The sequence below is a fragment of the Mobula birostris genome, unplaced genomic scaffold (assembly GCF_030028105.1).
Source record: "Mobula birostris isolate sMobBir1 unplaced genomic scaffold, sMobBir1.hap1 scaffold_2172, whole genome shotgun sequence".
In the NCBI taxonomy this organism is placed as follows: domain Eukaryota; kingdom Metazoa; phylum Chordata; class Chondrichthyes; order Myliobatiformes; family Myliobatidae; genus Mobula; species Mobula birostris.
Window position 1 is genome coordinate 25,309 of NW_027275220.1, and position 27,121 is coordinate 52,429.

At 51.8% G+C, this 27,121-nt stretch overlaps 1 pseudogene; it reads right to left on the reverse strand.

Moving 5' to 3' along the window:
* Positions 1-780: 780 nt before the first annotated feature.
* LOC140192690 (sarcoplasmic/endoplasmic reticulum calcium ATPase 2-like) lies at positions 781-26,555 on the reverse strand (annotated as a pseudogene).
* Between the last annotated feature and the right edge of the window lie 566 nt (positions 26,556-27,121).

The window sequence follows — 27,121 nt, forward strand, 5'->3', positions numbered from 1 at the left end:
GAGAGAGACGGGGGAGAGAGAGACGGGGGAGAGAGAGACGGGGGAGAGAGAGACGGGGGAGAGAGAGACGGGGGAAGAGAGAGACGGGGGAAGAGAGAGACGGGGGAGAGAGAGACGGGGGAGAGAGAGACGGGGGAGAGAGAGACGGGGGAAGAGAGAGACGGGGGAAGAGAGAGACGGGGGAAGAGAGAGACGGGGAAGAGAGAGACGGGGAAGAGAGAGACGGGGAAGAGAGAGACGGGGAAGAGAGAGACGGGGGAGAGAGACGGGGGAGAGAGACGGGGGAGAGAGAGACGGGGGAGAGAGAGACGGGGGAGAGAGAGACGGGGGAGAGAGAGACGGGGGAGAGAGAGACGGGGGAGAGAGAGACGGGGGAAGAGAGAGACGGGGGAAGAGAGAGACGGGGGAAGAGAGAGACGGGGGAAGAGAGAGACGGGGAAGAGAGAGACGGGGGAAGAGAGAGACGGGGGAAGAGAGAGACGGGGGAAGAGAGAGACGGGGAAGAGAGAGACGGGGGAAGAGAGAGACGGGGGAGAGAGAGACGGGGGAGAGAGAGACGGGGGAGAGAGAGACGGGGAGAGAGAGACGGGGGAAGAGAGAGACGGGGGAGAGAGAGACGGGGGAGAGAGAGACGGGGGAAGAGAGAGACGGGGGAAGAGAGAGACGGGGGAAGAGAGAGACGGGGAAGAGAGAGACGGGGGAGAGAGAGACGGGGGAAGAGAGAGATCGGGGCAGGAGTGGATGTAAGCTGGTGCAGAGACAATCACTAACAACCCGAAGTCAGCGTTTGATTGGAATCATTTTAATTAAGTTGCTGTCAGTTTACAGCCCAGTTGTTTAAAAAGTTCCCCCTCTCGTCAGTGGGCCTGGACCCTGATGTGAGAGGCGAAGGTGGAGGGGTCGATCCCGGGGAAGGTGTCTGACTGCGTTCAGCTTGATGCTGTGCTGCTCCAAGGGAGCGGAGGGGAGAGGGCCGCAGGTCTGTTCACCCCTCCACGCCCTCCTGTGCTGGGGTGGAGGCAGAGAAATCCGGGGGTAATGGCCCTGATCCAAGCTCGCCAGCCCTCCAACCCTCCACTCCACGCTGCCGAAGGGGAGTCGGACTCCAGGCCGAAGACTGAGAGTGGAGATCGGTCCCAACTGAGGAATCTTGGAATGTGTTTGTGTGTGTGTAATCTACAGAATAAATATGGAGGGAGGGAACCGAGGGAGAGGGAGGGGGAACCAGAGGGAGGGGGAGGCCGTGAGGGAGGGGGAGAGGAAACCGAGGGAATGGGAAGCAGAGAGTGGGAACCAGGAGGGAGCAGGAGAATGAGGCTAATTCCAACCCCCCTCTCTCGAACCCAGGGGTGAATGGATTGGGGGGGGTTATTCTTCCTGCCTCAGCCTTCTGAGGGCTCCTCTCCGATGCCCATCCCCGTTTTGTGTGAGGGAGAGGCACGAGAGAATGTACTGAGTACAACACGGCCTGGGAGCAGGACGACTGGCCCAGTTAATAACACTGAATTGTTATTGTGTCTGTGTGTGTGTGTGTGTGTGTGTGCGTCTGTCTCTGTGTGTCTGTGCGTGGGCGTGCGTCTGTGTCTCTGTGTCTGTGTCTGTCTCTGTGTGCGTGTGCGTCAGTCTCTGTGTGCGTGTGTCTGTGTCTCTGTGCATCTGTGTGTGTGTGTGCGTCTGTCTCTGTGTGTGCGTGGGCGTGCATCTGTGTCTCTGTGCATCTGTGTGTGTGTGTGCGTCTGTCTCTGTGTCTGTGTCTCTGTGCATCTGTGTCTGTCTCTGTGTCTGTGTGCGTCTGTCTCTGTGTCTGTGTGCGTCTGTCTCTGTGTCTGTGTGTGTGCGTCTGTCTCTGTGTGTGGGTGTGTGCGTGTGTCTGTGTATGTGCGTCTGTCTCTGTGTGTGGGTGTGTGTGTGTGCGTGTCTGGGTGTGTGTGTGCGTGTGCGTGTGTCTGGGTGTGTGCGTGTGTCTGTGGACAACCCCTTTACCTTTCAGAGATGGCTGGAGGCGATGGACTGCTCCCTCCTCCCTGGGTAGGGGCTGTCGGAGGTCTCTGAGAGTCTCCCTCCCTCCCTCTCGCTCACCCGACCCCCCGACGCCCTCTCCCCTGCCCCCTGGCCTCAGGACCACAGGGTATTGGCGATGTTGGTGTCCACGCTGTACAGCCAGAGCACGAAGGGCACAGCCACCAGCAGGAAGCCCCAGGAGATGCCCTCCAGCCAGGACAGCGGGCACAGCTTGGAGCCCCCAGCGCCGCCCGCGGGCACCTCCTGGGCCTGGCGCGCGGCCAGCTTCAGCGTCTCGTCCAGCAGGATGACCGGCAGGCTCAGCTTCAGCACCACGGCCCACTGGACCAGCCGCAGCGGCCGGGTCTGGAAGATGAGCTGTGGGAGAGGGAGCAGGAGAGAGTCAACGAGGGAGGGGGGAATGGGGGAGGGAATGGTGGGGAGGGAGGGGGAGGGGGGAGGGAATGGGGGGGGAATGAGGGAGAGGGGAGGGGGGAATGAGGGAGAGGGGGAGGGAATGAGGGAGAGGGGAAACGAGGCGGGGAGGAACGAGGCAGAGGGGGAGGGATCGAGGGTGGGGGAAAGGGGAATGAGGGGGAATGAGGGGGGAGGGGAGAGGGAATGAGGGGGGAGGGGAGGGGGAATGAGGGGGGAGGGGAGGGGGAATGAGGGGGGAGGGGGAATGAGGCAGGGGAGAGGGGAAACGGGAAAGGCTGAACGAGGGAGGGGGAGAGGCGTGACTAGGGAGGGGGAGAGGGGGAGGGAACGAAGGAGAGGAGAAATGAGGCAGGGGAAGAGGGGAACGAGGGAGGGGAAACGAGGCAGGGGAGGGGGAACGCAGGAGGAGAGGAACGAGGGAGAGGGGGGAGGGATCGAGGGTGGGGGAAGGGGGAATGAGGGAGAGGGAAAATGAGGGAGCGAGGGAGAGAGGGGGGAACGAGGGGGAGGGGGAGGGAGAAAGAGGGAACGACGTGGAGAGAGGGGGAAGGAGGGGGTGGGAGAGGAGCGAGGGAGAGGGGAGAGGCGTGACTACAGGGGGGGAGGGAACGAGGGAGAGGAGAAATGAGGCAGGGGAAGAGGGGAACGAGGGGGGAATGAGGGAGAGGGGGAGGGAGAAAGAGGGAACGACGTGGAGAGAGAGGGGGAAGGAGGGGGTGGGAGAGGAGCGAGGGAGAGGGGGGAGGGATCGAGGGTGGGGGAAAGGGGGAATGAGGGGAGAGGAGGGGGAATGAGGCAGGGGAGAGGGGAGAAGCGTGACGAGGGAGGGGGAGGGGAGAGGGGAAATGAGGCAGGGGAGAGGGGGAACGCAGGAGGAGAGGAACGAGGCAGGGGGGAGGGATCGAGGGTGGGGGAAAGGGGGAATGAGGGGGAGGGGAGGGGGAACGAGGCAGGGGAGAGGGGAAACGAGGCAGGGGGAGAGGGGGAACAGGAGAGGCTGAACGAGGGAGAGGGGAGAGGCGTGACTACAGGGGGGGAGGGAACGAGGGAGAGGAGAAATGAGGCAGGGGAAGAGGGGAACGAGGGAGGGAATAAGTGAGAGGGGGGAATGAGGGAGAGGGGGAGGGAGAAAGAGGGAACGACGTGGAGAGAGAGGGGGAAGGAGGGGGTGGGAGAGGGGGAGGGAATGAGGGGAAGGGGAGGGATCGAGGGTGGGGGAAAGGGGAATGAGGGGGAGGGGAGGGGGAACGAGGGAGACGAGGAATGGGGAGGGGGGGACGAGGGAGAGGAGAGGGGAGGAGGGATGAGGGGGAACTAGGGAGGGGGGAGGAAATGAGGGAGAGGGATGGAATGAGGGAGAGGGGAGGGGGAACGAGGGTGAGGGGAGGGGGAACGAGGGAGAGGGGAGGGGGAACGAGGGAGAGGGGAGGGGGAACGAGGGAGAGAGGGGGAACGAGGGAGAGAGGGAGGAATGAGGGAGAGGGAGGGAATGAGGGAGAGGGAGGGAATGAGGGAGAGGAGGAACGAGGGGAGGGAGAGGGGGGAGTGAATGGGGGGAGCGAGGGAGAAAGGGGAGGGAATGGGGGAACGAGGGTGAGGGGAGAGGGGAAACGAGGCGGGGAGAGGCTGAAGGAGGGAGGGGGGAATGAGGGAGAGGGAGTGAGGGGGGACGAAGGAGAGGGGAGAGGAGGAACGAGGGAGAGGGGGAACGAGGGAGGGGGAGGGAATGAGGGAGAGGGGAGGGGGAATGAGGGAGAGGAGAGGGTGAACGAGGAGGAGAGGAGAGGGAAAGAACACAGGAGAAAACGGAAGGAGGGGAAGAGGAGGGATGGTCTGAGGCAGAGTGGTCGGGCTTTGGCTCGTTCGGGGTTCTGCGTGGCAAGTGGGTAAGTGGAGTTCATTTCCTGAGGAACAGCGATCACATCTGCAGGGTGAGTGGGTGTTGGATGTGCCAGTCTCCCGGATGACCACGCCTGTGCCTGGCGTACGACGTGCAGCTCCTGAGAGCAGAGACCGTGCGAGGGATCTGGAGCTGCGGCTCGGTCACCTACTGCTCATCGGGGGAAGTGAGCAGGAGGCAGAGAGGGGCTACAGGGAGTTAGACAGGTGGGTGACGGTCAGGGAAGGGATGGGCAGAGCTCAGATAGTAGAGAGCACCCCGTGGCCATCCCCCTGAGTAACCGTTATCTTGTTTTGGATTCTGTTGAGGGGGGTGACCTGACAGAGGACGACCACGGCGATCGGGTCTCTGGCACTGAGCCTGGTTCCGTGGTGCAAAAGGAAGAGAAGATGATGAGGAATGCAGTATTCATAGGGGATCCCATAGCGAGGGGAACGGACAGGAGGTTCTGTCAGCCCGATAGAGATACCCGCATGGTTGTGTGGCTTCCCAGGTGCCAGGGTACACGATGTCTCGGATCGGGTGCAGAGTATCCTGAAGGGAGAGGGTGAACAGCCAGAAGTCTCGGTACACATTGGTACCAGCGACAGAGGTGGAAAAAGGGAGGAGGCCCTGGAGAGAGAATTCGGGGAGTTGGGTAGGAAGCTGAGAAGCAGGACCTCCAGGGTGGTGATCTCAGGATTGCCGCATGTGCCACGTGCTAACGAGCACGAGAATAGTGTGATCAGGCATGTTAATGCGCGTCTCAGAGTCTGGAGTAGGGGGCAGGGTTAGGGTTCCTCTTCCAGGGGAGGTACAACCTAGAAACCACAGAAACTACAGCACAGAAACAGGCCCTTTGGCCCTTCTTGGCTGTGCCGAACCATTTTCTGCCTAATCCCACTGACCTGCACACGGACCATATCCCTCCATACACCTCCCATCCATGTATCTGTCCAATATATTCTTAAATGTTAAAAAAGAACCTGCATTTACTACCTCGTCTGGCAGCTCATTCCATACTCCCACCACTCTCTGTATGAAGAAGCCCCCCCCAATGTTCCCTTTAAACTTTTCCCCCTTCACCCTTAACCCATGTCCTCTGGTTTTTTTCTCCCCTTGCCTCAGTGGAAAAAGCCTGCTTGCATTCACTCTATCAATACCCATCATAATTTTATATACCTCTATCAAATCTCCCCTCATTCTTCTATGCTCCAGGGAATAAAGTCCCAACCTATTCAACCTTTCTCTGTAACCGAGTTTCTCAAGTCCCGGCAACATCCTTGTAAACCTTCTCTGCACTCTTTCAACCTTATTTATATCCTTCCTGTAATTTGGTGGCCAAAACTGAACACAATACTCCAGATTCGGCCTCACCAATGTCTCATACAACCTCATCATAACATTCCAGCTCTTATACTCAATACTTCGATTAATAAAGGCCAATGTACCAAAAGCTCTCTTTACGACCCTATCTACCTGTGACGCCACTTTTAGGGAATTTTGTATCTGTATTCCCAGATCCCTCTGTTCTACTGCACTCCTCAGTGCCTTACCATTAACCCAGTATGTTCTACCTTGGTTTGTCCTTCCAACGTGCAATACCTCACACTTGTCTGTATTAAACTCCGTCTGCCATTTTTCCAGCTGGTCCAAATCCCTCTGCAAGTTTTGAAAACCTTCGTCACTGTCTACTACACCTCCAATCTTCGTATCATCAGCAAACTTGCTGATCCAGTTTCCACATTATCATCCAGATCACTGTTATAGATGAGCTGTACAAAAGGGATGGGTTACACCTGAACTCAAAGGGGTCCAATATCTTAGCAGGCAGGTTTAATACAGCTGTTAGAGAAGTTTTAAACTAATTTGGCAGGGGGGGTAAAAACCAGAAGGGGGAAACAGAAATAAATGAAAGATAACGTGCAACAGAGATGATAGGAAGGACAGGCAGGAGATGAGGCATAATCACAGCCTGTGGGATGAGTTACAGGGCAATAGAGACATGTGCAGTTAAAACAGAAAGCAACAAATACTGGACTGAGAGTGTTATATTTGACTGTACGCAGCATGAGGAATAAAATGGACGATCTTGAAAGTCGGCTACAAATTGGCAAATATGACGTTGTGGCCATCCCTGAAACTTGGCTAAAGGATGGCTGTCGCTGGGAGCTGAACATCCAAGGATACACGGTGTATCGGAAAGATAGGTTAGTAGGCAGAGGGGGTGGTGTGGCCCCGTGTATAAAAGATATTAAATCAGTAGAAAGGGATGACATAGGATTGGAAGGTGTAGAGTCTGTATGGGTTGAGTTATGAAATGACGGGTAAACGGACCCTAATGGCAGTTGTATACAGGCCTCCAAACAACAGCCGGGATGTGGATTACAAATGACAGCAGGAGACGGAGAAGACGTGTCAGAAAGGCAAAGTCATGATAATCGCTGGGGATTTTAACATGAAAGTGGATTGGGAAAACCTCAAGAGAGAGAGTTTGTAGAATGTCTAAGAGATGGCTTTTCAGAACAGCTTGTTGTTGAGTCCACTAGGGGATCGGCTGTACTGGATTGGGTGTTGTGCAATGATCCGGAGGTGACAAGGGAGCTTAAGGTTAAGGAACCCTTAGGGAACAGTGATCACAATATGATCGAGTTCACATTGAAACTTGAGAGGGAAAAAATAAAATCCAATGTGTCGGTATTTCAGTATAATAGAGGAAATTACAATGGCATGAGAGGGGAACTGGCCAAAGTTGCCTGGAAAGGGACAGTAGCAGGAAGGACAGCAGAGCAGCAATGGCTGGAGTTTCTGCAAAAAATGAAGGAAGTGCAAGACAGATATATTAGACAATAGGTGCAGGAGTAGGCCATTCGGCCTTTCGAGCCAGCACCACCATTCAGTATGATCATGGCTGATCATCCACAATCAGTATCCAGTTCCTGCCTTATCCCCATAACCTTTGATTCCACTATCTTTAAGAGCTCTATCCATCTCTTTTTTGAAAGCATCCGGAAACTTGGCCTCCACAGCCTTCTGGGGCAGAGCATTCCACATATCCACCAGTCTCTGGGTGAAAAAGTTTTTCAACTCCGTTCTAAATGGCCGACCCCTTATTCTTAAACTGTGGCCTCTGGTTCTGGACTCACCCATCAGCGGGAACATGCTTCCTGCCTGCAGCGTGTCCAATCTCTTAATAATCTTATATGTTTCAATAAGATCCCCTCTCAGCCTTCTAAATTCCAGAGTATACAAGCCCAGTCGCTCCAATCTTTCGACATATGACAGTCCCGCCATCCCGGGAATTAACCTCGACAACCTATGCTGCACTCCCTCAATAGCAAGAGTGTCCTTCCTCAAATTTGGAGACCAAAACTGCACACAGTACTCCAGGTGTGGTCTCACCAGGGCCCTGTACAGCTGCAGAAGGACCTCTTTGCTCTTATACTCAATTCCTCTTGTTATGAAGGCCAGCATGCCATTAGCTTTCTTCACTGCCTGCTGTACTTGCATGCTTGCTTTCAGTGACTGATGTACAAGAACACCTCGATCTCGTTGTACTTCCCCTTTTCCTGATTTGACTCCATTTAGATAATAATCTTCCTTCCTGTTCTTACCACCAAAGTGGATAATCTCACATTTATCCACATTAAACTACATCTGCCCACTCACCCAGCCTGTCCAAGTCACCCTGCATTCTCATAACATCCTCCTCACATTTCACACTGCCGCCCAGCTTTGTGTCATCAGCAAATTTGCTAATGTTACTTTTAATTCCTCATCTAAATCATTTATATTGTAAACAGCTGCGATCCCAGCACTGAACCCTGCGGTACCCCACTGGTCACCGCCTGCCATTCCGAAAGGGACCCGTTAATCGCTACTCTTTGTTTTCTGTCAGCCAGCCAATTTTCAATCCATGTCAGTACTCTGCCCCCAATACCATGTGCCCTAATTTTGCCCACTAATCTCCTATGTGGGACTTTATGAAAGGCTTTCTGAAAGTCCAGGTACACAACATCCACTGGCTCTCCCTTGTCCATTTTCATAGTTACATCCTCAAAAAATTCCAGAAGATTAGTCAAGCACGATTTCCCCTTCGTAAATCCATGCTGACTCGGAGTGATCCTGTTACTGCTATCCAGATGTGTCGTAATTTCATCTTTTATAATTGACTCCAGCATCTTTCCCACCACTGACGTCAGGCTAACCGGTCTATAATTCCCTGTTTTCTCTCTTCCTCCCTTCTTGAGAGGGACAGCGTTAGCCACCCTCCAATCCACAGGAACTGATCCTGGATCTAGAGAACATTGGAAAATGATTACCAATGTGTCCACGATTTCTAAAGCCACCTCCTTTAAGTACCCTGGTATGCAGACCATCAGGTCCCGGGGACTTATCAGCCTTCAGACTCAACAGTCTATCCAACACCATTTCCTGCCTAATATAAATTTCCCTCAGTTCATCCATTACCCTAGGTCCTTTGGCCACTATTACATCTGGGAGATTGTTTGTGTCTTCCCTAGTGAAGACAGATCCAAAGTACCTGATCAACTCGTCTGCCATTTCCTCGTTCCCCGTAATAAATTCACCCGTTTCTGTCTTCAAGGGCCCAATTTTGGCCTTAACTATTTTTTTCCTTTTCACATACCTAAAGAAGCTTTTACAGTCGTCCTTTATATTCTTGGCTAGTTTACCTTCGTACCTTATTCCAAATAAGAAGAAAATTTCGAATGGAAGAAGGACACTACCTTGGTTGATGAGTGAAATCAGAGCCAAAGTAAAAGCAAAAGAGAGGGCATACAAGGAAGCCAAAGCCAGTGGCAAGATAGAGGACTGGGAAGCTTTTAAAAATTTGCAGAAGGAAACTAAGAAGGTCATTAGTAAGGAAAAGATAAATTATGAAAGAAAGCTGGCGACTAATATCAAAGAAGATACTAAAAGCTTTTTTAAGTATATAAAGGGTAAAAGAGAGTTCAGGGTAGACTTAGGACCAATAGAAAATGACACTGGAGATATTGTAATGAGAGGTGCAGAGAAGGCAGAGGAACTGAATGTGTATTTTGCATCAGTCTTCACAGTGGAAGACGTCTGCAGTATAACGGACATTCGAGTGTGTCAGGGAAGTGAAGTTTGTGCCGTGAAAATTACGACTGAGAAGGTGCTCAGGAAGCTTAATGGTCTGAGGGTGGATAAATCTCCTGGACCAGATGGAATGCACTCTCGGGTTCTGAAGGAAGTAGCTGGAGAGATTGTGGAGGGAGGCATTAAAGATGATCTTTCAAGAATCAATAGATTCTGGCATTGTACCGGATGAGTGGAAAATTGCAAATGTTACTCCGCTATTTAAGAAGGGTGGGAGGCAGCAGAAAGGAAACTATAGACCTGTTAGTCTGACATCAGTGGTTGGGAAGTTGTTGGAATCGATTGTTTGGGATGAGATTACGGAATACCTGGAGGCACATGACAAGATAGGCCCAAGCCAGCACGGTTTCCTGAAAGGAAAATCCTGCCTGACAAACTTACTGCAATTTTTTGAGGAAATTACAAGCTGGGTAGTCAAAGGAGATGCAGTAGATGTGGTGTACTTGGATTTTCAGAAGGCCTTTGACAAGGTGCCGCACAGGAGGCTGCTTAGCAAGATCAGAGCCCATGGAATTACAGGGGAGTTACTGACATGGGTGGAGCATTGGCTGATCGGAAGAAAACAGAGAGTGGGAATAAAAGGGAGTTCCACAGGGGTCGGTGTTGAGACCGCTGCTTTTTACGATGTACGTCAATGGTTTGGACTATGGGATTAATGGATTTGTGGCTAAATTTGCAGATGATACAAAGATAGGTGGAGGAGCGGGTAGTGTTGAGGAAACAGAGAGCCTGCAGAGAGGACTTGAATAGTTTAGGGGAATGGGCAAAGAAGTGGCAAATGAAATACAATGTTGGAAAGTGTATGGTCCATGAACTTTGGTTGTCAGAAATAAAGGGGCAGACTATTATTTAGATGGGGAGAGAATTGAAAATGCAGAGGTGCAAAGGACTTGGGAGTCCTTGTGCAGGATACCCTAAAGGTTAACCTCCAGGTTGAGTCAGTTGTGCAAAAGCGAAGGCAATGTTGGCATTCATTTCTAGAGGTATAGAATATGAGAGCAGGGATGTGATGTTGAGGCTCTATAAGGCACTAGTGAGACCACACTTGGAGTATTGTGTGCAGTTTTGGGGCTCCTTATTTTGGAAAGGATATACTGACACTAGAGAGGGTTCAAAGAAGATTCACGAGAATGATTCCAGAATGAGAGGGGATACCGGATGAGGAATGTCTGGCAGCTCTCGGGCTGTATTCCCTGGAGTTCAGGAGAGTGAGTGGGGGGGGATCTCATAGAAACATTCTGAATGTTAAAAGCCTGAACAGATTAGACATGGCAAAGTTATCTCCCGTGGTAGGAGATTCTAGGCCAAGAGGGCAAGACTTCAGGATTGAAGGACGTCCATTTAGAACAGAGAGCGGAGAAATTGCTTTAGTCAGACGGTGGTAAATCTATGGAATTTGTTGCCACGGGAGGCAGTGGAGGCCAAGTCACTGCGTGTATTTAAGGCAGAGGTATGGATAGGTTCTTGATTAGCCAGGGCGTCAAAGGGCACAGGGAGAAGGCAGGGGAGTGGGGATGACTGGAAGAACTGGATCAGCCCAGGATTAAATGGCGGGGCAGACTCGATGGGCCAAATGGCTGACTTCTGGCTCCTATATCTTATGGTCTAAGGGGGGGAAGGGGGATGGGGGAAAGGGGGGATGGGGGGGGAAGGGGGATGGGGAGGGGAAGGGGGAGGGGAAGGGGGAGGGGGAAGGGGAGGGGGAAGGGGAGGGGGGATGGGGAGGGGGGATGGGGGGGGAGGGGGGGAAGGGGAGGGGGGAAGGGAGGGGGAAGGGGGAGGGGGAAGGGGAGGGGAAGGGGAGGGGGAAGGGGAGGGGGAAGGGAGGGGGAAGGGGAGGGGGAAGGGAGGGGGAAGGGGAGGGGGAAGGGGAGGGGGAAGGGAGGGGGGAAGGGGAGGGGGGAAGGGGAGGGGGGATGGGAGGGGGGAGGGGGAGGGGGGATGGGAGGGGGAGGGATGGGAGGGGGATGGGAGGGGGATGGGGAAGGGGGATGGGGAAGGGGGATGGGGAAGGGGGATGGGGAAAGGGGGATGGGGAAGGGGGATGGGGAAGGGGGAGGGGAAGGGGGAGGGGAAGGGGGAGGGGAAGGGGGAGGGGGATGGGGAGGGGGGTGGGGAGGGGGAAAAGGGAGGGGGGAAAGGGAGGGGGAAGGGGAGGGGAAGGGGAGGGGGATGGGGTAAGGGGGGGATGGAGGGGGGGAAGGGGGATGGGGTAAGGGGGGATGAGGGGGGGAAAGGGGGGATGGAGAGGGGGAAAAGGGGGGATGGAGAGGGGGAAAAGGGGGGATGGAGAGGGGGAAAGGGGGGATGGAGAAGAATCAGAAAGCGAGAAATGAGGGAGAGAGAGCATCCGTGAGCAGGGAAATTGGGAGAGAGAGGACGGAGACAAGTCGGGGCGAGAGGTCACACTCACCGGGAGGGGGGTCGACGTAGAGAATGAGGAAGTGCAGAGCCATGGAGAGACAGATGGCGCCCAGCAGCCAGACGTTCACCCAGGGAGCATCTTCAGCAGCGACTGGTTCTCCGAGAGGCTGTGTGGAGGGAGCGAGGCAGAGGGGAGGAGGGTCAAGAGCGAAGGGGGAGGGGAGAGACAGAGAGGCGCGAGGGGAGGGTGGGAGAGCGCGTGAGGGGGATCGGGGGGGGAGAGCGCGCGAGGGGGATCGGGGGGACAAGGGACAAGGTCGAAGGGGGGATGGCAGTTTGGAGGAGGAGGAAGGTTGGTGTTTTGGAAAGGAGGTGTAGTGGGGTTAGAGGGTGGAAGGAGAGTTGGACAGAGGGCGGGAAGTGACAACAACACTGTCAGAGCATGAAATGGCACAGGCCCCCTCGTCCCACCATCCCTGTGCTGGAACGCCATGCTGAATTAAACTAAATCCCATCCGCCGACATAACGTTCCTCTCCTTCCTTCCCCCGAACATCTGTGTGTCCGCCGAACAGTCTCTCAAACCCCCTGCCGAATCAGAATCAGGTTTATCATCACCGCCACGCGTCGTGAAACTTGTTAACTCAGCCCCAGCAGCAGTTCAATGCAATACATCATCCTAGAAGAGAACAAAATAAAATATAGTAATAAATAAATCAAACAATTGCAAAACTACGACGTCGGCTCAGGCCTAGGGGGCCGGCGTCGGGCACGATGACGGACTCTCCCTCATCAGCGTGTTCAGTTCATCTACATCAGCCACGCCGCTGTCTTCTGGGAGTGTGTTGACCATAGGCCCGGGAGGGCACCCAGGGTTCATCCTCCCGTGCTTGGGCTCCCGCACGATGACTAGGCTGGCAGGTAGACAACAGACAATAGGTGCAGGAGTAGACCATTTGGCCCTTCGAGCCAGCTCCGCCATTCACTGTGATCATGGCTGATCATCCACAATCAGTATCCAGTTCCTGCCTTATCCCATAACCTTTGATTCCGCTGTCTTTAAGAGCTCTATCCATCTCTTTCTTGAAAGCATCCAGAGACTTGGCCTCCACAGCCTACTGGGGCAGAGCATTCCACATATCCACCACTCTCTGGGTGAAAAAGTTTTCCTCAACTCCGTTCTAAATGGCCGACCCCTTATTCTTAAACTGTGGCCTCTGGTTCTGGACTCACCCATCAGCGGGAACATGTTTCCTGCCTCTAGCATGTCCAATCCCGTAATAATCTTATATGTTTCAATAAGATCCCCTCTCAGCCTCCTAAATCCAGTGTATACAAGTCCAGTCGCTCAATCTTTCAACATATGACAGTCCCGCCATCCAGGAATTAACCTCGTGAACCTAACGCTACACTCCCTCAATAGCAAGAATGTCCTTCCTCAAATTCGGAGACCAAAACTGCACACAGTACTCCAGGTGTGGTCTCACCAGGACCCTGTACAGCTGCAGAAGGACCTCTTTGCTCTTATACTCAATTCCCCTTGTTATGAAGGCCAGCATGCCATTAGCTTTCTTCACTGCCTGCTGTACCTGCATGCTTGCTTTCAGTGACTGATGTACAAGATCACCTAGATCTCGTCGTACTTCCCCTTTCCCTAACTTCACTCCATTTAGATAATAATCTGCCTTCCCGTTCTTACCACCAAAGTGGATAACCTCACATTTATCCACATTAAACTGCATCTTCTCACCCAGCCTGTCCAAGTCACCCTGCATTCTCATAACATCCTCCTCACATTTCACACTGCCTCCTAGCCTGGGGTGGCGTTGACAGTGCCCCGCTAGTTGCCGCCTTCTTGCCTCGATTTTCGTGGTGAGCATCGGTAGGTCGTTATAGAGCTCAACGTTCGTCATGTGCTGTTACCAACTCACGTCAAGAGCCATTCGGAGCATTCGCGTATAGCAACCGTCTAGAGAGTGTCCACGTCTCGCATCCGTACGTGAGAATGGACTCTATGACTGCCATGAAAATCCTCTTTTTAAGCCCTCTGGTCAGGTTCGACTTCCAGATTTCCTTCATGTCGTTCATAGCCCTCCACGCCAGCGCCTTCCGTATCTTTATGTCCTTCTCCAAACTCATCATTCTTGACCTGAGGTACTTGTAGTCAAAGACTTTCTCAATGATATCATTCTCTACGGTCTTGAGAGTACCTTCGCCTGAGTGTTCCTGCTCCCTGACCAGATGGAGGAAGCCCAGCAGCTCCTGACAAAAGTGGAAATTGAGTGCAATAAAGTTGGACTTCACCTAAACGCTAACAAGACGGAGTACATGGCGTTTAACTGCGACGAATTACAAAACAGAGTCTGTCAAATACTTGGGCATCATTGTGCCAAAAGATCTGGCAAAACTATCAGAATACAATTATCAGCCTATATATAAAAAAATTAAGGAAGATATAACAAGATGGAACCTAATACCTTTTCTTGGTCTCAGTTCAAGGACTGAATCTATTAAAATGAATATACTGCCCAGACTACTATATCTCTTTCAAACCCTACCGATAGAGATTAACCAAAATCAATTCAGTGAATGGAACAAGATGCTATCAAGATATATATGGCAAGATAAAAGGCCTAAGGTTCGTCTCAAAACCTTGCAATTAGCCAAGGAAAAGGGGGGATGGAGCCTACCTTCTCTTAGAGATTATTATTTTGCAGCACAGTTGAGAGCCGTGATATGCTGGTGCAACCCATCACATGGCGCTCAATGGAAAAACATTGAGGAGAGGATACTTTCCATCCCCATACAGGCAATTTTGGCTGATAACAAAGTTACATAAATAATATTGACAACCCGTGGGTGAAATGGACTCTTAAAATATGGAAAACTATTATAAAAGAATATAAACTAGGGAGAGACATTGCAATTCTTAAATGGTGTGCATATGACGCCGATTTTATGCTGAATAAACTGGATGCTAGATTTAAGGACTTGACAGCTAAAGAAATAACAACTATTTGCAATATAATGAAAGAAGGAACACTGTTCAGACTTGAAATGCTCAAAGACGAACACTTATTAGAAAAACAAGACTTTTACCGGTATTTACAGATGCGACAGTATGTTAATAGGACGGTTAAAAATGTAACCAAGGCAAGTACATGTCTGATAGAGCTATTTAGAAAAGCATATAATTCAGACAACAGTAGTAGAATAATTTCAAGCGTGTATAAGGGTTTGTCAAATCTTAAAACACTTTCGACTTCATACATTAAAACAATGGGAGAAGGAAGGAGGGATAATAATATCTGAGGAAGACTGGACAATAATATAGAGGTATCAATGGAAGTGTACCAGTTCACAGAAATGGAGGGAGTTCGGGTGGAAAAACTTGATATTTTATTACACCCTCTCAGAAATCCCATTATGATAGTAACCTCCCTGTTTGCTGGAGAAATTGTGGAAATCAAAATGCAAACCATTATCATATCTTCTGGAAATGCCCCGTTATCACAGACTATTGGGGTGGGATACATAATGCCCTACAAGACATCTTTAAATGTGAAATACCCTTAGAAAGTAAGACCATATATTTTGGGTATATACCTCAAGAATGGTTGAAAAGAGATAAATATTTAATGAATATACTGCTGGCGGCTGGTAAAAAGACCCTTACCAGGAAATGGTTATCACAGGAGAACCCTACTTTAAATTACGGATGGAAATTACAATGGACATTTACAAAATGGAGAAGATAACAGCATCTGTTAATCATAAGTTGGAACAATTTGATTCATACTGGGAAAATGGTTTAACTACATAACACCTCACAGCCCTGATTTTATTCTCACAAGTCAATGTAAAAAAAAGATCACTCCCTGCTTTATACGTAGTTTTCTTCTTTCGATTGTTCTTTCTTTCCTATAACCAAGTAACAATTACAGCACGGAAACAGGCCATCTCGGTCCTTCTAGTCCGTGCCGAACACTTACTCTCACCTAGTCCCACCGACCTGCACTCAGCCCATAACCCTCCATTCCTTTCCTGTCCATATATCTATCCAATTTAACTTTAAACGACAACATCGAACCTGCCTCAACCACTTCTGCTGGAAGCTCGTTCCATACCATAGAAACCATAGAAACTACAGTACAGAAACAGGCCTTTTGGCCCTTTTTGGCTGTGCCGAACCATTTTCTGCCTAATCCCACTGACCTGCACACGGACCATATCCCTCCATACACCTCCCATCCATGTATCTGTCCAATTTATTCTGAAATGTTAAAAAAGAACCCGCATTTACCACCTCATCTGGCAGCTCATTCCATACTCCCACCACTCTCTGTGTGAAGGAGCCCCCACTAATGTTCCCTTTAAACTTTTCCTCCCTCCCCCTTAACCCATGTCCTCTGGTTTTTTTCTCCCCTTGCCTCAGTGGAAAAAGCCTGCTTGCATTCACTCTATCTATACCCATCATAATTTTATATACCTCTATCAAATCTCCCCTCATTCTTCTATGCTCCAGGGAATAAAGTCCCAACCTATTCAACCTTTCCCTGTAACTGAGTTTCTCAAGTCCCGGCAACATCCTTGTAAACCTTCTCTGCACTCTTTCAACCTTATTTATATCCTTCCTGTAATTTGGTGACCAAAACTGAACACAATACTCCAGATTCGGCCTCACCAATGCCTTATACATCCTCATCATAACATTCCAGCTCTTATACTCAATACTTCGATTAATAAAGGCCAATGTACCAAAAGCTCTCTTTACGACCCTATCTACCTGTGACGCCACTTTTAGGGAATTTTGTATCTGTATTCCCAGATCCCTCTGTTCCACTGCACTCCTCAGTGCCTTACCATTAACCCTGTATGTTCTACCTTGGTTTGTCCTTCCAACGTGCAATACCTCACACTTGTCAGTATTAAACTCCATCTGCCATTTTTCAGCACATTTTTCCAGCTGGTCCAAGTCCCTCTGCAGGCTCTGAAAACCTTCCTCACTGTCTACTACACCTCCAATCTTTGTATCATCAGCAAACTTGCTGATCCAAATTTACCACATTATCATCCAGATCATTGATATAGATGAGAAATAACAATGGACCCAGCACTGATCCCTGTGGCACACCACTAGTCACAGGCCTCCACTCAGAGAAGCAATTCTCTACCACCACTCTCTGGCTTCTTCCATCGAGCCAATGTCTAATCCACCTCTCCATGTATACCTAGCGACTGAATTTTCCTAACTAACCTCCCATGCGGGACCTTGTCAAAGGCCTTACTGAAGTCCATGTAGACAATATCCACTGCCTTCCCTTCATCCACTTTCCTGGTAACCTCCTCGAAAAACTCCAACAGATTGGTCAAACATGACCTACCACGCACAAAGCCATGTTGACTCTCCCTAATAAGTCCCTGTCTATCCAAATGCTTGTAGATTCTGTCTCTTAGTACTGCCTCCAATAACTTACCTACTACTGACGTTAAACTCACCGGCCTATAATTTCCCGGATTACTTTTCGATCCTTTTTTAAACAACGGAACAACACGAGCCACTCTCCAATCCTCCGGCACCTCACCTGTAGACAGCGACATTTTAAATATTTCTGCCAGGGCCCCCGCAATTTCAACACTAGTCTCCCTCAAGGTCCGAGGGAACACCCTGTCAGGTCCCGGGGATTTATCCACTTTAATTTTCCTCAAGACAGCAAGGACCTCCTCCTTTTCAATCTGTACAGTTTCCATGGTCTCACTACTTGATTCCCTCAATTCCATAGATTTCATGCCAGCTTCCTTAGTAAATACAGAGGCAAAAAACCTATTTAAGATCTCCCCCATTTCCTTTGGTTCTGCACAAAGCCGACCACTCTGATCTTCAAGAGGACCAATTTTATCCCTTACAATCCTTTTGCTCTTAATATACTTGTAAAAGCTCTTTGGATTATCCTTCACTTTGACTGCCAAGGCAACCTCATGTCTTCTTTTTGCCCTCCTGATTTCTTTCTTAAGTATTTTCTTGCACTTCTTATACTCCTCAAGCACCTGATTTACCCCCTGTTTCCTATACATTTCATACAACTCCCTCTTCTCCTTTATCAGAGTTGCAATATCCCTTGAGAACCAAGGTTCCTTATTCCTATCCAATTTGCCTTTAATCCTGACAGGAACATACAAACTGTGCACTCTCAAAATTTCCCCTTTGAAGGCTTCCCACCTACCAATCACATCTTTGCCAGAGAACAACCTGTCCCAATCCACGCTTTTTAGATCTTTTCTCATTTCTTCAAATTTGGCCTTCTTCCAGTTCAGAACCTCAACCCTAGGACCAGATCTATCCTTGTCCATGATCAAATTGAAACTAATGGTGTTATGATCACTGGAACCAAAGTGCTCCCCTACACAGACTTCTGTCACTTGCCCTAATTCGTTTCCTAACAGGAGATCCAATATTGCATCCCCTCTAGTTGGTCCCTCTATATACTGATTTAGAAAACTTTCCTGAACACATTTTACAAACTCTAACCCATCTAGACCCCTAACAGTATGGGAGTCCCAATCAATGTATGGAAAATTAAAATCCCCTACCACCACAACTTTATGTTTCCTGCAGTTGCCTGCTATCTCTCTGCAGATTTGCTCTTCCAAGTCTCGTTGACTATTGGGTGGTCTGTAATACAATCCCACTAATGTGGCCATACCTTTCCTGTTTCTCAGTTCCACCCATAAGGACTCAGTAGACAAGCCCTCTAATCTGTCCTGCCTGAGCACTGCTGTAATATTTTCCCTAACAAGCAATGCCTCTCCCCCACCTTTCATTCCCCTGCCTCGATCACATCCGAAACATCGGAACCCTGGAATATTAAGCTGCCAGTCCTGCCCCTCCTGTAGCCAAGTTTCACTAATTGCTACAACATCATAATTCCACGTGTCAATCCACGCCCTCAACTCATCCGCCTTCCCCGCAATACTCCTAGAATTGAAATATATACACCTCAGAAGATTTTTACCACCACTCACAATCTTTCTATGAGCAGATTTGCTTAAACTTTCAATATCATTTATTTTCACCCCAGCCACATTGTCAGCTCTGGCACTCTGGTTCCCATCCCCCTGCGAATCTAGTTTAAAGCCTCCCCAATAGCACTAACAAATCTCCCTGAAAGGATATTTGTCCCCCTGTGGTTCAAGTGTAACCTGTCTCTCTTGTACAGGTCCCACCTGCCCCAGGAGAGGTCCCAATGATCCTGAAATCTGAAACCCTGCTCCCTACACCAGTTCCTCAGCCACTTATTCATCCTCCAGAGCATCCTATTCCTACCCTCACTGGCACCTAGCACAGGTAGCAATCCTGAGATTACCACCCTCGAGGTCCTGCTTTTCAACTTCCTACCAAGCTCTCTATACTCACTCTCCAGGACCTCCTCACCCTTCCTTGCTATGTCATTGGTACCGATGTGCACCATGACATCTGGCTGGTCACCGTCCCACTTCAGAATGTCATGCAATCGATCAGGGACATCCTTGACCCTGGCACCCGGGAGGCAACAAACCATCCTGGATTCTCTGTCACGACCACAGAACCTTCTATCTACACCTCTAACTATCGAGTCCCCTATCACTACCGCTCTCCTCTTTTTCCACCCTCCCTTCTGCACTGCAGAACCATACTCAGTGCCAGAGATCCGGCTACTGCAGCTTGTCCCAGGTAAGTCATACCCCCAACAGTATCCAATGCGGTATACTTGTTGTTGAGGGGAATGGCCACAGGGGAACCCTGCTCTGCCTGCCCTTTCCCCTTCCCTCGCCTGACAGTGACCCAATTTCCTGTGCTCTGCTCCTTTGGCGTAACTACCTCCCTGTAGCTACTATCTATAATCTCCTCATTCTCCCGAATGATCTGCAGGTCATCCAGCTCCTGCTCCAGTTCCCTAACGCGGTTTGTTAGGAGCTGCAGCTGGATGCACCTCTTGTAGGTGTCGTTGTCAGGGACACCGGGGGGGCTCCCTGACTTCCCACATCCTGCACGAGGAGCATTCCAAAAATCCTGCCTGGCATTCTCACTGCACTAAACTACCTGAACAAAAAAAAACTTACCGGAACCTACCCTGGCCTCTGCCTGTTCTCGCCGAAGCCTGTTGAGCCAAAGCCGCCCCACTCTGACTCAGTCCACTCCGACGATGGCCGCTGTATATGGTGGTCTGCTTTTTAAACCTTGGCGCGCTACGTCACCACTCTCTGAGTAAAGAAGTTCCCCCTCATGTTACCCCTAAACTTTTGCCCTTTAACTCTCATGTCCTCTTGTTTGAATCTCCCCCACTCTCAATGGAAAAAGCCTATCCACATCAACTCTATCCACCCCCCTCATAATTTTAAACACCTCTATCAAGTCCCCCCTCAACCTTCTATGCTCCAAAGAATAAAGACCCAACTTGTTCAACCTTTCTCTGTAACTTAGGAGATGAAACCCAGGTAACATTTTAGTAAACCTCCTCTGTACTCTCTCAATTTTGTTGACATCTTCCTATAATTCGGTGACCAAAACTGTACACAATACTCCAAATTTGGCCTCACCAATGCCTTGTACAATTTCAACATGACATCCCAACTCCTATTCTCAATGCTCTGATTTATAAAGGTCAGCGTACCAAAAGCACACCTCTCCTCTCTATAAGTGTATAGCTGGGATAAGTATTACGTGGAGATTGGTGACAAATATGATTATATGATATATATGTACAGAACCTGAAATACATATTTTGGACGTGTCTGTTTGATGATGAACTTCAATAAAAAATTAATTTTTAAAAAACCAAACAATTACAGCATGCGTATATTGAATAGATTAAAAATTGTGCAAAAAAAACAGAAGTGATATTTATTAGAAAAGTGAGGTCGTGTCCAAGGGTTCACTGTCCATTCAGGAATGGGATGGCGGAGGGGAGGAAGCTGTTCCTGAATCGCTGAGTGTGAGCCTTCAGGCTTCTGTACCTCCTCCCCGGTGGTATCAGTGAGAAAAGGACATGCCCTGGGTGCTGGAGGGTCCTTAATAACGGACGCTGCCTTTCTGAGACACCGCTCCCTGAAGATGTCCTGGGTGCTTTGAAGCCAAGTACCCAAGATGGAGCGGACTAGATTTATGACCTTCTTTGGGTCCTGTGCAGTAGCCTCTCCATACCAGACAGTGATGCAGCCTGTCAGCTCTCACAGTACAGCTATATAAGTTTTTGCGTGTTTTTGTTGACATACTAAATCTCTTCAAGCTCCTAGTGAAGTATAGTCGCCTTCTTCCCTTCTTTATAACTGCATCGATATGTTGGAGCCAGGTGAGGTCCTCAGAGATCTTGACACCCAGGAACTTGAATCTGCTCACTCTCTAGTGACCCCTCTATGAGGATTGGTATGTGTCCCCTCGTCTTACCCAGCCTCCATTGTATCTGCCTCCACCACCGAGCCCTGTCAGCACATTCCAGACTCCCACCGGTGTAAAACAAAACTGCCACCCACATCTCCTTTGAATTTTCCCCTCTCACCTTAATCACAGGCCCTCTGGTATTAGGCATTTCCACCCTGGAGAGGTAAAGATACTGACTGCCTGCTCTATCTACACCTCCCGTAATCTTATATACCTCTCCCCTCAGCTTCCACTGCTTGAGAGAACCCTCTGAGTTCCCTTCTCCCTATCCGTGTCCCTGTCCGAGTGTCGTCAATGTACCTGCCTCGGTCACTTCCTCTGGCAGCTCGTTCCACAGACAGATCACCCGTATCCCTCTAAACCTTTCCTATCCGTGTCCCTGTCCGAGTGTCGTCAATGTACCTGCCTCGATCACTTCCTCTGGCAGCTCATCCCACAGACAGATCACCCGTATCCCTCTAAACCTTTCCTATCCGTGTCCCTGTCCGAGTGTCGTCAATGTACCTGCCCCGACCACTTCCTCTGGCAGCTCGTTCCACAGACAGACCACCCGTATCCCTCTAAACCTTTCCCACCCATGTCCCTGTCCGAGTGTCGTTAATGTACCTGCCCCGATCACTTCCTCTGGCAGCTCGTTCCACAGACAGACCACCTGTATCCCCCTAAACCTTTCCTACCCGTGTCCCTGTCCGAGTGTCGTTAATGTACCTGCCCCGATCACTTCCTCTGGCAGCTCGTTCCACAGACAGACCACCCGTATCCCTCTAAACCTTTCCTATCCGTGTCCCTGTCCGAGTGTCGTCAATGTACCTGCCCCGACCACTTCCTCTGGCAGCTCATCCCACAGACAGATCACCCGTATCCCTCTAAACCTTTCCTATCCGTGTCCCTGTCCGAGTGTCGTCAATGTACCTGCCTCGACCACTTCCTCTGGCAGCTCGTTCCACAGACAGATCACCCGTATCCCTCTAAACCTTTCCTATCCGTGTCCCTGTCCGAGTGTCGTCAATGTACCTGCCTTGACCACTTCCTCGGGCAGCTCGTTCCACAGACAGACCACCCGTATCCCCCTAAACCTTTCCTACCCGTGTCCCTGTCCGAGTGTCGTCAATGTACCTGCCTTGGCTACTCCCTCTGGCAGCTCGGACCACAGACGGACAACCACCTGGGTGAAAAAACTGCCCCTAGGATCCTCTATTAAAAATCTATCCCCTCACCTTAGACCTGTGCCCTCTGGTTCTTGATTCCCTGACCCTGGGGGAAAAAGTCTGTGCACATTCACCCTATCTGTGCCCCTCGTGGTTTTACACACCTCTGTAAGGTCACCCCTGCACTCCAGGGAATAAAGTCCCAACCTGCCCGAACTCTCTCCGTAACTCAGTCCCTCGAGTCCCGGCGACATCCTCGTAAATCTCCCTCTGCACTCTTCCCAGCTCGACGGCATTAACTACAATTCGCTTAACCTCATTCAGAGTCGTTGAGTTCGACAGCAGAAACAGACCCTTCTGTCCATCTAGTCTGTGCTGAATTCTTCCTCTGCCTGGTTTCATGGAGAGACCATAGCCCTCCATACCCTTCATAACCATGTACTTATCCAAATTTCTCCTAAATCTTCCATACCCGTCGAAACTGTGAACTTATTCAAATTTCTCTTAGACCCTCCATACCCCTCGTAACCAGGTACCTATCCAAACTTTGCTTAAATGGGGCAATCGATTCCAGTGTGTTTATAGGTGTGAGTGGAATGGTGCCACAGCAACAAGCTGGCACTCAACGTCAGTAAGACGAAAGAGCTGATTGTGGACTTCAGGAAGGGTAAGACGAAGGAACACATAACAACCCTCATAGAGGGATCAGAAGTGGAGAGAGTGAGCAGTTTCAAGTTCCTGGGTGTCAAGATCTCTTGAGGATCACAACATATCGATGTAGTTGTAAAGAAGGCAAGACAGTGGCTATTAGGAGTTTGAAGACATTTGGTGTGTCAACAAACACTCAAAAGCTTCGATAGTTGTACCGTGGGGAGCATTCTGACAGGCTGCATCACTGTCTGGTACTGCACAGGACCGAAAGAAGCTGCAGAGGGTTGTAAATCTAGTCAGCTCCATCCTGGGCACCAGCCTACAAAGTACCCAGGACATCTTCAGCGAGCGGTGTCTCAGAAAGGCAGCGTCCATTATTAGACACCCAGGGCATGTCCCTTTTCTCACTGTTACCATCAGGCAGGAGGTACAGAAGCCTGAAGGCACACACTCAGCGATTCAGGAACAGCTTCTTCCCCTCCGCCATCCGATTCCTGAATGGACATTGTATCTTTGGACACTACACCACTTTTTTCTTAAATATACAGTATTTCTGTTTTTGCACTTTTTTAAATCCATTCAACACACGTAACTGATTTATTTCTTTATTTTATTTATTATTTTTTCTCTCTGCTAGATTATGTATTACATTGAACTGCTGCTGCTAAGTTAACAAATTTCACGTCACACGCCAGTGACAATAAACCGACCTGCCGGGCTGATTTCAGAGACGCAGACTGCGAGACAGGCCGGGTGAGGTGAAGCGAACCCGGGATTAGCAGGCAGATTAAACCCATCCCTCCCCACCCCACCCCCCGTACCGACCCATGTGCTGATTTCAGAGACGCAGACTGCGAGACAGGCCAGCGAACCCGGGATTAGCAGGCAGATTAAACCCATCCCTCCCCACCCCACCCCCCGTACCGACCTGTTCAGGGCGTTAAGCATCTCGATGGTGACAAGAACAGAGAGCGCCATGGTCATCGGGTAGGGCGATTCGAAGACATGGCAATCCACTCCCAGGAAGTCGGGGTTCTTCCCGCTGCACTGGAGGTAGTGGCTCTGTCGGGGCACAGAGGAGAGAGAGGGGTAAGGGCGTAGAGAGGTATGGGGGCGAGGCACAGGGAGCAAAGAAGGGGGTAGAGTGAGAGGGGAGGAAGGGTCGTGGGGGGGACAGGAGGGAAGGTGAGGGCGAGAGACAGCGAGACGGAGGCAGGGAGGGAGGGGGCGAGAGACGGGTTGGGTGTAGGGGAGGGCAGAGAGAGAGAGAGAGAGAGAGAGATGGAGGCGGAGGAGGAAACAGGAAAGAGGTGTTCTGAGAGAGGAGGGTGTGACGTGTTGGAGGGTTGAGGAAGGGACCTCACCAGCTGGTAGAAGTTGACCCTGGGCCCATCCTCGGCTGCCATGAACCACCAGGCCGCAGCCCCGACCGTCGCGGCTCCCACGTACACTGGCGAGAAAGGGGGCAGAGCGTTAACCCTGGGTGGGGAGAGGGACGACGGGGTACAGGGGACGGGACAACAGGGTGCAGGGGAGAGGGAGGAATGGGTACGGGGGAAGAGGGACGATAGGGTACAGGAGTGAGGATGGGGTGCAGGATGGAACAGGACGGGAAAACGGAGTACGGGGACGGGACGTGACGACGGGGTACAGGGACGGGACGTGACGACGGGGTACAGGGACGGGACAGCGTACGGGGACGGGTCGTGACGACAGGGTACAGGACGGGACAGGGTACGGGGACGGGACGTGACGACAGGGAACACGCACGGGGACGGGACAGCGTACGGGGACGGGACGTGACGACAGGGTACAGGACGGGACAGCGTACGGGGACGGGACGTGACGACAGGGAACACGCACGGGGACGGGACAGCGTACGGGGACGGGACGTGACGACAGGGTACAGGACTGGATAGGGTACGGGGACAGGTCGTGACGACAGGGTACGGGGATGGGACGTGACGACGGGGTATGGGGAAAGGACAGGGAACGTGGACGGGGACGGGACGACGGGGGTACGGGGATGGGACGCAGCAATGGGGGTACAGGGACGGGACAGCGTACGGTGACAGGACGGGACGACAGGGTACAGGGACGGGGATGGAACGCGATGACAGGGAGTGTGCACAGGGACGGAACGTGACGACGGGGGTAGGGGATGTGACGACGGGGTATGGGGACGTGACAACGGGGTACGGGGACAGGACATGACGACGGGGTAGGAGATGTGACGACGGGGTACGGGACGGGACGTGACGACGGGGTAGGAGATGTGACGACGGGGTAACGGGGACGGGACGTGACGACGGGGTAGGAGATGTGACGACGGGGTACGGGGACGGGACGTGACGACGGGGTACGGGGACGGGACGACGGGGTAGGGGACGGGACGACAGGGTAGGGGACATGAAGACGGGGTACGGGGACGGGACAACGGGGACGGGACGTGACGACAGGGTATGGGGACGTGACGACGGGGTATGGGGACGTGACGACGGGGTATGGGGACGTGACGACGGGGTATGGGGTAGGGACGTGACGACGGGGTATGGGGTAGGGGACGTGACGACGGTGTATGGGGGTGGACGTGACGATGGGGTACGGGTACGGGACGACGGTACGGGGTAGGGAACGTGACGACGGTGTACGGGGACGGGACGTGACGATGGGGTAGGGGACGGGACGACGGGGGTACGGGGTAGGGAACGTGACGACGGGTAGGGGACGTGATGATGGGGTAGGGGACGGGACGACGGGGTACGGGGACGGGACGTGACGACGGGTATGGGGTAGGGAACGTGACGACGGTGTACGGGGACGGGACGTGATGATGGGGTAGGGACGGGACGACGGGGTACGGGGACGGGACGTGACGACGGGGTATGGGGTAGGGACGGGACGACGGTACGGGGTAGGGAACGTGACGACGGTGTACGGGGACGGGACACGTCGACGGGGTACAGCGGAACAAGGGAGTGGGTCCGTACACTCACCACCGATCACCATGTATCGGAAGAACAGCCAGCCGCTGATGAGAGGTTCGCGGCTGGTGCGCGGTGGCCGGGCTCATAATGTCCAGATCGGGCGGGTTGAAGCCCAGGGCGGTGGCCGGCAGTCCGTCCGTCACCAGGTTGACCCAAAGCAGCTGCACGGGGATCAGAGCCTCAGGAATCCCCATCGCTGCCGTCAGGAAGATGCTGTGGGGGGGGAAGGGAATGAACCGTTTACAGCGGTTTGAGGATGACCCCGCCATTACCCCCCCCTCTCCGACCCCGTCCCCCTCTCCTCACCAGACGACCTCCCCCACGTTGGAGGAGATGAGGTAACGGATGAACTGCTTCATGTTGTTGTAGATGGCCCGCCCTTCCTCCACAGCAGCCACGATGGTGGCAAAGTTGTCGTCGGCCAGCACCATCTCTGAGGCGCTCTTGGCCACAGCCGTCCGGATCCCATGGCAATCCCGATCTCGGCCTTCTTCAGGGCCGGTGCGTCGTTCACCCCCGGTCGCCTGTCTGTGGAGAGAGAGGGTATGGGGGTCAGAGAGTTCCCTGCTCCATCTGTCTCTCTCCCTCCCTCGACGGGGACGTGTGGGACGGATTCCCTCTCTCTCCCTCCCTCTCCCGACGGGGGACGTGTGGGAATGATTCCCTCTCTCTCTCTCTCAATGGGGGACGTGTGGGAATGATTCCCTCTCTCTCTCTCAATGGGGGGACGTGTGGGAATGATTCCCTCTCTCTCTCTCGACAGGGGGACGTGTGGGAGGGATTCGCTCTCTCTCCCTCCCTCTCCCGACAGGGGACGTGTGGGAATGATTCCATGTCTCTCTCCCTCTTTCCACGGGGGACATGTGGGAGGGATTCCCACTCTCTCGCTCTCTCTCTCTCTCTCTCGCCCCCTCTCTCGACAGGGGACGTGTGGGAGGGATTCTCTCTCTCTCTCTCTCTCTCTCTCGACGGGGGACGTGTGTGAATGATTCCCTCTCTCTCTCTTGATGGGGGACGTGTGGGATGGATTCTCTCTCTCTCTCTCTCTCTCTCTCTCGATGGGGGACATGTGGGAATGATTCCCTCTCTCTCTC